Source organism: Oryzias latipes, chromosome 7 (genome assembly GCF_053564925.1).
Source record: "Oryzias latipes strain Hd-rR chromosome 7, Olatipes_Hd-rR_3.1".
NCBI lineage: Eukaryota > Metazoa > Chordata > Actinopteri > Beloniformes > Adrianichthyidae > Oryzias > Oryzias latipes.
In genome coordinates this window covers 31,007,060-31,019,520 of record NC_136243.1, presented here as the reverse complement: position 1 = coordinate 31,019,520, position 12,461 = coordinate 31,007,060, and the positions used below count along the sequence as shown (strand labels likewise).

The 12,461-nt window shown below is 45.5% G+C and overlaps 1 long non-coding RNA gene across 1 annotated transcript; it reads right to left on the bottom strand.

Moving 5' to 3' along the window:
• Positions 1-683: 683 nt before the first annotated feature.
• On the bottom strand, positions 684-3,827 carry LOC144993932 (uncharacterized). Its single transcript, XR_013657232.1, has 2 exons — positions 930-3,827; positions 684-887 (listed from the first exon to the last, which is right to left on the bottom strand). It is a non-coding gene; the product is annotated as an uncharacterized LOC144993932 (long non-coding RNA).
• Between the last annotated feature and the right edge of the window lie 8,634 nt (positions 3,828-12,461).

Here is a 12,461-nt window from a genome sequence, read left to right as displayed (position 1 = left end):
CCGATCGGTTATGGTACCTACACCTGCAGTGAAGGGCTTTGTTAGACAAAGAGCATGGTCATCTTTTTCTTGGTTTAGTGTCGGATAGCATGGTGACCAACATTGTTTGATCTCAAAGGTCCTAAATATAGACACATGCTGTTGTCAGATATCAAAGGTTTATTTTTATAAACATGCTTACTAGTTAGGGCTGGATGAAGACTGACCGATCTATTGCAGTGACCTCTGTAGGAATGCAGGCATTAATTTATGATGGTGAAGTTGATCCCACCCTCACTTATGATCACCAGTTTCAGGATTGATTGCTTTGCACCGGGATAGTCCTGTGGACTTGTTTCAAAAGGACAGCAAATGCAAGCAAATCTAATACTTATGGCTGCTTTTATACATTTACAGAAGGAAGCCAAAGTCTAAAGTCAATCAAACTAATTAGCAGTTGTTAACTTGGGGACACTTTTACCTGAACCAGATTATTAATTATCACATAGTAAGTGCCTATATTTATTTATCTTCGGTCTGTCCTGCAGGCTGTTTTATTTAAAGACACATTTCTTTGACTTCTGCATTTTGGTGAAACCTCAAACACATACACACTTGGCTCTCCAGAGAGTGTGCTTCCAGAGGATTGCATTACATTGAGAACTTCAATACATTCTGGAAGCGAAAGGACCTTTTCATGGGAAGAGGCCCACACCTGAACAGAGGTGGAGCAAGAGAGTTAGTGAAGAACCTCCTCCACGCTCTGGGGCATAGAGGCCAAGGCCCTGAAAAGGCAGTAAGGAAGGACCGAGCCAGTGTCCCAGGAACCACAGCACAACGGCAACAACAACTACCTCCACCAACACCGGTCAATGACTTGGATCCGGCAGCACCAGCACCACAACCACCTCCACCTAAGGACTCAACTCCACCAGCATTACAGCAACCACCTCCATCTAAGGACTCACCTGCACCAGCACCACAACAACTACCGCCAGCTAAGGACCCAGCTGCAGAACCACAACAACAACCACCAGATTTGGCCCCAGAAATTCCACCATCTGACCAGCTGTGGGCGCCCCCTGCTACATCTACTCCCAGTGAAGACTCACTTTCCTTTTCGTCCCCCCCACTTTCACCCATGGCCCTACCTAGCCATTTTGATAGCCTCATCAAGTCAGGAATTAAGATGGCTCCCCTAACACCTGTGAGCCTCACACCACACAGGAGCTCTCCTACCCCTCCAGCGCCCCCTCCTCATCCTTCACCCAAAGTCCCTCCAACACGGCCTTCATCCAAACCCCCTCCAACACGCCCCCTCCGTCGTTCACCCAAATCCCGTCCAGCTCCCACTCCTCCCGGTCCATCACCCAAACTACCCTCAACTCAACCTCTCCTGCGCGCCTCTAGACGTGCTATTCCCCGGAGCTAGGATGAAACGGGCCCCCAGTGTCCTAGGAAAGGTTATGTCAAACTGGGGCCCTGTGATGAACAGCTTCCTTCTGGTGCTATACCTGTAGTTGCACCACGTAGAATGCAAAAAAGGGCAGTTAGACTGTCCAATCAAAGAAATCTAGTTCACATCCCTTGCAAGAAGGTTTTGACCAGTCCCAAGGAAACTAATCTCAAACTTGCTGCACTCAATGTCAGATCTTTATGCAACAAATCATTTTTAATCAATAATCTTATCTCTTCTTTTAATCTTGATTTTATGTTTTTAACTGAAACATGGCTTGACAAAAACACAGGAAACATAGTTCTAGTCGAATCAACTCCCCCCAACTACAAACATGAATCGGAAATACGAGAAAATAAAAAGGGTGGAGGCGTTTCTGCACTGTTTAGAGATAATATTGCAACCCGCAGACTATCATTTGGTGTGTTTTCATCATTTGAGTATGTGTCCTTTAAGATTGAGTTAAAACAAACTCCTCCCTTACTCTGCATAGTTATGTACAAACCTCCTCAGCACAGCCAAAGTTTTATTGATGATTTCACTGAAATGCTCTCAGTTGTGTGCACAGACTTTGATGGTCTAGTCATTACAGGTGATTTTAATGTTCATGTTGATAAGGTCAATGACAGAAATGCAAAAGAGCTCAATGCTGTCCTTGAAACCTTTGGTCTAATTCAGCATGTGAGTTGCCCCACCCACAGCAGAGGGCACACTCTGGACCTGCTCATCACAAGGGGGGTTACTATTTACAATGTCAGTGTGGTTGATGTCGCCCTCTCTGATCATTTCTGTGTATTCTTTGACCTGTCTGTTGCTCCCAAACCACCGCCTGGCCCTGCAGTTGTCCAAAGGAGACAAATAAATGAGAGCACTAGGGCACAGTTTGTAGAAATGATAAACCCTGAAAACGTCTCTGGTGCCAATGTTGATGAAATGCTGAATTCTGTTACTTCTAGCATCTTGAATGTTCTGGATGCCATTGCCCCTATGAAAGTTCAATTGAGAAAACATAGACAGAAAGCTCCCTGGAGGAATGATGATCTAGTCAGGGCACAGAAACAACAGTGCCGCAGAGCCGAGCGAAAGTGGCGCAAGTCAAAACTCCAGGTTCATTATGGAATATATAAGGCGGAGTTGTACGCTTATAACCAGATCTTATGCAGAACAAGGGAAAGGTACTTCTCTGAAATAATTGGAAGTTGCAGCAGCAACTCTCGTATCCTGTTCACAACAGTTAACAGATTAACTAACCCTCCAACCCAGCTACCAATAGAATTGGTTTGTACACCTAAATGTAATGAGTTTGCTGTATTTTTCAATGACAAGGTTCAGGGCATTAAAAAAGCCATCAACTCCACAACACATATAACTATCGAACGGCCACCTACTCACTCTAAGCTGACTCACTTTATACCTGTCACTGACCAAACTGTCCAAGAGACCATCACCCGTCTGAGCTCGTCTACATGCTGCCTTGATGTGTTACCCACTAGATTTCTAAAGTCTGTCTTGAACAGCGTGTTGCCATCAATTACTCAAATAGTTAACATGTCTCTTCAATCTGGAATATTTCCAGAGGCCTTAAAAACTGCAGTCATTAAACCCCTCCTGAAAAAGAGCGGTCTTGATCTCACTGTACTGAATAATTACAGACCTATCTCTAATCTGCCATTTTTAGGAAAAGTCCTTGAAAAAGTTGTCTACCAACAGCTCACTGACTTTCTCTTATTAAACAATTCGTTTGATGTTTTCCAGTCAGGTTTTAGACCCCATCATAGCACAGAAACTGCTCTTATCAAGGTAACCAATGACATCCGCCTGAACACTGATGATGGAAAAGTCTCTGTCTTAATCCTGCTAGACCTGAGCGCTGCCTTTGATACTGTTGATCATGGGATCCTTTTGCACAGACTCCAAGACTGGGTTGGCATCTCTGGATCTGCCCTAAGTTGGCTCAAGTCTTATCTAGAAGACAGGAAATATTTTGTTGAAATTGGGAGTTGTGTCTCAGACTACATGGGCTTGAATTGTGGTGTGCCCCAGGGATCGATCCTGGGACCCCTTCTGTTCAACCTCTACATGCTGCCACTAGGGCAGTTAATACGCAGTAATAACATATCTTATCACAACTATGCAGATGATACTCAGATCTATGTGTCACTGACAACAGGTGAATATGGGCCGGTGGATTCTCTCAACCACTGCCTCCAACAGATCAGCGCGTGGATGCAGAACAACTTTCTCCAGCTAAACTCAGACAAGACCGAAGTTATTGATTTTGGCCCACAGAAACAAAGAGAAATTGTCAGCAGCTACCTTCATTCTCTGTCTCTTAAACCCTCAAATCAAGTCAGAAATCTAGGGGTAATCATGGACTCTGACCTGAACTTTAACAGCCATATCAAGTCAGTAACATCAGCGGCATTTTACCACCTGAAAAACATTGCCAAAATTAAAAACATAGTGTCAAAGCCAGACCTGAAGATACTTATTCATGCATTTGTCTCCAGTAGGTTAGACTACTGTAACGGCCTGCTCACCGGCCTGTCCAAACGAGCTGTAAAACAGCTTCAGTACATCCAGAATGCTGCTGCTCGAGTCCTGACCAAAACCAGGAAGTATGATCACATTAGTCCTGTGCTCAGGTCTTTGCACTGGCTCCCTGTACCTCAAAGAATAGACTTCAAAGCAGCTCTGCTTGTGTACAAGTCTCTCCATGGCCACGCACCAAAGTACATCTCTGACATGTTAGTGCCATATGAACCATCTCGTACTCTGAGGACCTCAGGGACCGGCCTCCTGTTGATTCCCAGAGTCAGAACTAAACAAGGGGAATCAGCGTTTCAATATTCTGCAGCTAAAATCTGGAACAGCCTCCCTGAAGGCGTAAGACAGGCCTCTTCTGTGTTCATGTTCAAATCTAGACTTAAAACATTTCTGTTTAGCCGTGTATATGACTGAAAGGTCCTATCTGCACCTTTCTTTCCTTCCTTTCTTTTTAAATCTTTTTTTTTTCTTCCTTTTCTTTTAAAGTAAATTTTATGTTGATTATTTCTATGATGTATTGTGATTTTAATGCATTTTTCTGTTTTGTGAAGCACCTTGAATTACTTTGTGTACGAATTGTGCTATACAAATAAACTTGCCTTGCCTTGCCTTCACACCCTCAGGTCATAAGCATCAGATTTCAGGTGAGCTTTAATATCTGCCAAATGAAGCCGACTGCCCAAGGACAAACTTGCAAGAGTGAATGTGCCCGAAAGCCAAGGCAGGGTTTCTGGGGCCCCTGGGAGCACACGCAACACAAGGAGCCCCTTTCACAGTGGTTCACATTTACTTTTTATTTTGAATCATTTTAATAAATGTAAAATAAAAATTTGAAGTGTTGATATAACTGCAGCAGTTTGGTAAAAGTTAAAGTGGATTCAGAGCAAAAATTACAGACAACTGTTTGCATTGGTGCAAAATTCCCAAAACTTACAAATTGACATCCTAAATATTCAGTGCTTCTCCTTGTATTTTTTAACACTCATGTTGTGGGCACTTTGGTGTTGATGGCCCCTGAGCATGTGTCCAGGTGGTAGATCTGGGCCAGCCTGTTTTAGGTGGGAACAACTTAGTATCTGCCTAAAGGGTTTGAAGGAAGTGGCTGGGTACAGGTGAGCGAAAGCATCCTTATCTATGCTGCCCCTCCCCCACCCCCAAAACATGAACAAGTGGAAAATAATGGATAGATGGAAATTTGATGGATTTGAGTTGAAAGCGTGTGGGACGGCCGCTTCTGTTGGGACCATTCTGTTTAAGAGTGGCAGGGTGAGTGCTGCATCCCAATGAGCCATGACAGCTGGAGACGATTACCGGCTCAGCATGGAGACAAGATGTGTAACATCACCACCTCTTTTGGTGGGAATCACACAAAAAATAAAAATTAAATAAATGACAGACTTCCACAAAACGTTAGCCCCCAAAAATGTATGTCATGTGTCACACAGCACAATAATAGCAGGTTACATTTAGCAGAAAACTTATCTTATTAATCTTATTTTCTTCTACATTTTTATGGAACTTCTTGTGTTGGACAGATTTTACTGTTACAACATGAGTTTATGAATCTTCAGACACATGAGGTATATATTTTTATAAACCCCCTTTTGTAATTTAGGCTAAACTTTATTTATATATAATATATTTGTAACTATTTTTTTGAACGGAGACGACAATTAGGTAAATAGAGAGGGGGGTTAAGGGCACAAAAGAAAGGGGGAAGGGGGGGTAAAGGAAATTGAAGAATAATTGAAAAAGAAAAGGAAGAGCAGAATGTAGAATCATAAAACAACAAGCAAGAAGTTGCTGGAAGTTTATTATAATTACTGTTAGTCAGGTGTAAATGTTAGTCAAAAGGGGCGGGGTCTGTCCACACACACACACTCAAATGTTACAAAACATATCTGTTGGGTTTCAAAAATCTCCACATATGATGACGTCAACATGCACACAATACAACTACAGCACAAACACATACTTATATGCATGTAAAACATTTCTTCAGTCACACAGACTATTTGTGCAAAGGTGAGCTGACGCCTGAGCTCGAGTGAGGGTTCATGTTATGCTGGGGTGGATGATAGAATGTCAATAAAAGGTGCCCTGTCATCCCCACACCAAGACCCCCGCCGAAGCAGCACTGGGCACGTCTGTGTTTGTATTGAAGTAGCAGTGGTGTCTAAGCCCCCCCCACACGCACACACACATACACACAGACACTGAGGGCCCTACATGTCTAATGTGCAATTAAAACCAAGAGGGGAGGGGCCAAAATCCATGCAACAATCATGGGAGGGACCACTGCCAAGTAGCTCCTCCCCCCAAGGTGCATCACGGGCTGACCCCCCCCCCCCCCCCCCAACCCTAATAAGTGGTTATATGAGGAACGAGGGTAGGTCGGGGACAGCTGGTAGACTGACACTCGATTGGTGAAACAACCACCGTTTGGCCTAGGTTTCCCAAGCCCAGGGGCCCCATTGCTGAAGGAGGCCCCACACCCCTCACCCCACACACAGAGAGAGGAGCCAAAAAAAGAAAAAAAATTAAATTATAATTTTGTGAAACTTGAGCAATTTTATTTATTTACTCTCTTTTACAAAGGTGTACAGAAATAAACAGAAGAAAGCAGGAGTGAAAGCAACAAAGGAATAAAACTGCAATAGAAACAAAATTGAAAACTACACAAAGCACAAATAAAATTCGGTTACAGATATCTGCGTCTTATCCAAACATAAAGCAAAAAAACCAAAACATTTTAGAATTTGACTGTGACAGAAAAAGATCTGAGATTTTAGTGCACTTAAAATGGAGCAAAGTGGAAAATATGGGTGTAGGAGGTCAAAGAGACATGGAGGGCGACAGATACTAGAACATAAAAAAAATCCATTATAACTTCAAAGATCTGTTGTCAAAATAGTTTTTTTTTGTTGTAGCTGCAGCTGATGTAGCTTGTTGCCGAACTATCAGCTGCTCAGGTTTTTGTGATTTTATTAAATCTTTTGGGATTGTGTCAGTTTATTTAAGCGACTCATGTTCTCTTCCAAACATTTTTTTTTTCTTCAGAAAATAGAAACCCTCCAAATATTTATTTTAGCCATAGGGGCCAACAAGCTAACCCAGGCGCAACATGGAGATTGACTGTGTGCATAATTTAAACAAAAGCTAAGGCAGACTGTATCATTTATTATTTTCCTTTTTTCCTGCTCTTTCTATTCACCAGCTGAGCAGAAACATAAAAGGAAAGAGAAGTCCTGCTAATTTCTATTTAGATATCTTTGTGTCTCCAGGGAGTCCGATGATGGATCTCTGTTTCACAACTACTGCTCAGGGGGGTTCTTTGCCTGCTGCAGCCAGAATTTGTTTCTTTTCCCTCTCTGTTTCTCTGTCTTCTTTGGTTACTTAAACTATTAAAAGCATCATAAAATCATGAAAATCCTCAAGAGAAAAAAAGAAGCTCAGTGCGTAGTTAGGCGTTTGGGAGGGTGGTGTTTTCTGCTGAGGTAACCTCTGACATCGTTACCATTGATCATCTCCAGACTGCTGATGCACCTCATGGGCCGTGGCCGCCCAGACGGCATTTTCTTTGGCACAGCGAGGTGTGGCGGCAGCTACAGCAGGCGCCCTGACAGGTAAGCTGAAAGACGCCTCCCCTGGGCCCAGTTTGGACAGCGCTCGCCATGACCTTGAAACACGGCAACGAACAATGAGCCATAAATCAACAGGGGAATGAGGGCGGAAGGAGAAGGAAAAAGGAAGTGAGAAGATGAAGAAGAAAGAAACTGGATGGAGAGGATACAAGCAGATGAGACCCAGCGACACCTGTCAGTCCTGGATTGGTTTATGGACATCAGCGTACGCTTGGGTCACAGCGCAGCGTCACTTTAGTCCAGCGTTTGTTTGACTCAGCAGAAAGGGAGATCAGTCGTCAGGAGCTGACCTTCAGGAAAAACGAGGAGAGGGAAAAAAAAGCAAAAAGATGAGGGAAGCAAAGAGAATGACTGGAGCAAGAAATGGTCAAAAATACACTCTAAAATTGATACGTTGGTCAGTTAATATGTAGTGTCAGACAAGGACTAACACTCCCTGGGTAATTACAATGCTGCTAACATTTGGTTATAATACGGTTTGGTATTATAGCACAGAAAGACAAATACTGTGTAAGAACTGGGAAGTCAACAAAAATCCAATCTTCACCAAAGTTTTTATTCATAAAAAAAAGTTCAGAAGAATGGGACATGCTCAAGAGAACTTGCAACAGTTACATCAAAGATTTTCTTGGCCTTATTGGTCTAAAATACTAAAAAAAAAATTATCTTTTTTTTTTTTTTTTCAAAAAACACCCACATATGATTCAGAAAATTATGCAAAGCGCAAATGGCATACCACGTATAAATAGTGCTTAACCCTTTCAAGCTCCAGTGTTCACATTCTTTCGACTACTGCAAATCTTAAACCGTTTACGCAATTAACGTAATTCCGGATGATTCTGAAGAAGCATAATAAAAAATAAAAGTCAAAACCAGAAATGCTTTTTCATTTACAAAATGAACCTGCATTTGTTGTCTCAAAATTAAAAAGAAAAAGCAAACCGCTTTTTCTTTTTCTTCTTCAACATCGCTTATTCTGTCACTTAATCAAAATGATAAAGAAAATGGAATTTGACCTTTCATTTTCAAATAGTTATGTAATAAACGTTTAGCAAAATTCATTTAGAAATGTCTAATTTGATCATTAAAATGGATTAACAGAAATGCTTTTTCATTTTCACAATGTAACTGCATCAAATGACTCACAAATAAAACTAAATGTCACGCCTTTAAAATGCTTTTTCATTTTCTTCTTTACCATCGCTCATTCTGTGACATAATTAAAGCGAAAATGCAAAGAGGGGATTGCATTTGCGTTTTCACATCCACCCCGCAAAATCTGTACCAATATTCAATCCCAGTCAGGATTTCCAGGGGGGAGGCGGGGCGATGACGTCAGTGCTCACTCTGTGTTGCTACATGCTCTGCACTAGCCAAGCATGTGTGATCAGCGCAGAAGGACTCTTCGTGTTTGTGCAAAGTGAAGGGAAGTGTGCTTTGTAATGTAAAACGCTCCAGAGGACGCTTCAGACCTCAGTCCGTCTTACCGTGTCTTCCGGGAAAACCGAGTCTCTGAGCAGAAGAGTAGCTTTGAGGCGGCTTTTGAAGGCGGAAGTGCCGCTTCGGGTAGTCCTGAAAACCATGCATATGAATTTGTGTTCCCAATCGTGTCCAGACAAAATAAAGGCTGAAATTTTTCCCACATGTTTACAGCCAAGATGCAAATTGTGGCATTGCCCGCAGTACGGAGTTTAAATGCATCAGAAGCTAAATGTTGTTGTTGACACGTATTAGCCTGATCCCAAACCCTTCTCCTGAATCTTATGACATTTTTATTTTAATCGATACAATAATAATAAATCTGGTTTTAATTTTTTCCCTCTCGGGTTAACGCAGAACAGCAAACTTTCAGACTCGGTCAGAGAGAGAGATGGAAAACCGCTGCCTGCAGCGGCCGTCATGCCTGGAAGCTGAAGCAGAGACTCTCTGGGAGAATCTCTGGGATGAACTCAAACACGGAAACATGATTACCATGTAGAACTCTTCAAAATAACTAAACCTGATCTCTCAAGAGAGAGTGAGTGACAGAGATACCACTCCATGTAGCGATCCGGCTGAAAACATTAGCTGGTAGCTCCTCCCACACTCGGCCTGGTGAGTTCACGGAGTTTCAGTACATAGAAGCTTTGCAGGACTCCAACAGCCACACAGTCCTGTAAAATATTTTCATGAGAAAATAAGAACTACAAAACCGACCCTTAAATCACCTAAATTATGCCTACTCCCCTAAAGCCATTTTTACCCGCAAATTTAAAACCAAAACCGCCCAATCTGGCAACACTGTCGGGAGGGCAAAGAGTGCAGCAGAAAATCCCCCCGCCTCCCCCCTGGAAATGCTCACTGGTATTGAATTTTGCTACAGTTTTTGCTGGGTGAATTTGAAAACACAAATGCAATCCCCTCTTTGCATTTTAGATTTAATTATGTCACAGAATGAGCGATGTTGAAGAAGAAAATGAAAAAGCATTTTAAAGGAGTGACATTTAATTTTATTTGTGAGTCATTTGATGCAGTTACATTGTGAAAATGAACAAGCATTTCTGTTAATCCATTTTTTTTTTTTTTTTTTTAACTTGTCCTGTCCAACAGCTAGGCAAACAGATGAGAGCTGAGGGCCTCTTGTGTTGGACATATTTTATTTTAACAAGAGGGGTTATTCATCTTCAGACAAACCAAAGGTATGTCTGAATAAACCCCTTTTGTAATTGAGGCCAAACTTTATTAATTTCAATCATGTTTGAAAATCTTTGGTGTTGGACCGGACGGAAAAGGAAAGAGGGGAAGAAGAGAGAGGGACGTTAGAGAGAGGGGGGGGTAGGAGGGTGATAATAGGAGGGGAAGGGGGGTAAGACCATGAAGCAGCATAGAGCAGACAGGTTTACTGGTTGTTTATCGTTACGGTACGGTTCAAATGTAGTACAAAAAGGGCGGGGCCTGTTCACACACACTCAAATATTATCAACACACCTGCTAGCCGCAAAAATGTCCACATGTCAACATGCACACAAAACAGATAGTGTTCACGAACGCATACCTATGCCTTTAAACCAATTAGTGTGAAATCTTTCATTCATTCAATCATGCAAACTATTAGTGCAAAGGTGAGCTAACACCTGTGCTCAGGTGAGTGTTTATGTTCTTCTAAAATGGATGGTGGAATGTGAAAAGAAGGAGGAGGAGCGCCCAGCCACCCCCACACCCATACCCCCGCCGCAGCAGCAGCGGCAGCCGGAATTCCCGGAATTCCCCCAACCAACCGCCACCCAGGCCAGGGCCAGCAGGACCGCCGCGAGGCCCCCAGAGCCAGAGAGCAGGGAGGCGCAGAGGGAAAGAGAGCGCCGCCCCAGCCCAGCCAGGAAAGCAGCCCCCCGCCGCGCCGGAAGAGCCCAACGCAGGGCCCCACCGGAGAGGGACGCCCACAGCCCCAGACGAGCACCCCACCACCACCCAGGAGTTCCGGGCATCCCCCCGCCCCGACCCCAGGTACGAGCCAGGACCCCCCAAGGGAGACCCGCTCCGCACTCCAGGCAGCCACCCACCCGGCCCACGGTTGGTCCAGGTAGGAGCAAGGCAGGGGCCCGCCGCCCCCGCCCAGGAGGGGGGAACCCCGGGGAAAAAAGGGCGGCCCACAAGGGATGTTATAAATATGGCCCGACCAGGCTCGGCCATGTTGGAAGTTTGGCGGGGCCCAGCGCCCAGGGGCAAGGACCAGGACCCACCCCCCAGGGACACGAACACCCCCGGCTCAAGTGTAATATGAACCCCCCCACCGCGCGGAGAGAACACCGCCGGGCCCAGGGAGCCGGCACCCAAGGGACACGGCCGCCATCGCCAAGGGGCCTGCACCCCCCACCAGGGAAGGGGTAGGGGACAGATGGACCCAGGTCCCACCTTCCTTGTAAAATGTGTGTGCGTGTATGGGTGTTTGAGAGGGTGTTTGTGTGCATGTGTGTGTGTTTATGTTTGAATGTATATATTGAAGGGGGAGGGGTGTGTGTACTAAGGGGGGTGCAGTTAAAATTGGCGAGTAGGGCACTAAGGGGACATCTCCTGATTACTCACAGTGATGTCCCCTCACCCTCCACACCAAGGGGCCCTAAATGTCTAAGGTGCGGTTAAAATTGGCGGGTAGGGTGCCAGGAGGACATCTGCTGCTTGCTTGCAGTGATGTCCAAGCACCCCCCCTACCAAGGACCCTACATGTCTAAGGTGCAAATAAAACCGAAAGAGGGGGGGCCCACTCCATATGGCAACCATAGGAGGGGGGCCACTCCCAAGTAGCCCCCCCCCAAGGCGCATCGCAGGCTAGACCCCCCACCCCCTCACCCTAATATGAGGTTATATAAGGAAGGGGGTAAGTTGGGGACAGCTGGTAGACTGTCCCCCGGTGGTCAAACAGCCGTCCCCCAGCCCACCCCCAGCAAAGGGGCCAGGGCCACCCAGCCCAGGGGCCCACCCCCGGAGGCGCCGACACCCCAGGCCCGGCACCACCCACCCCACACAGAGAGAGAGGAGCCAGAAAGCGTCGCCCCCCCCCGGAGCGAGCCCAGGCCCCCACCCCCAGACGCCGGCCCTAGAAGAGCTCTGGTCAGGCCTCGACGGGACCGAGGAGGCCAACCGGCCGAGGCAACCACTGATTGCCTCAGCGGAGATCCCGACCCGCTAGCCCCCCCGACCCGTACTAATAATGGGCCCCCCCTCCCCCCCAGAACGCCCCCCACAGGACAGGGCCGACAAGCCCCCCACCCCACCCCACCCCAGACCCCGCAGCCGAAGCGGGTGACACCCAGAGCGACCGGGGGCCCCGAGAGGGTTGTCCCGTCCCGTCCCAGAGC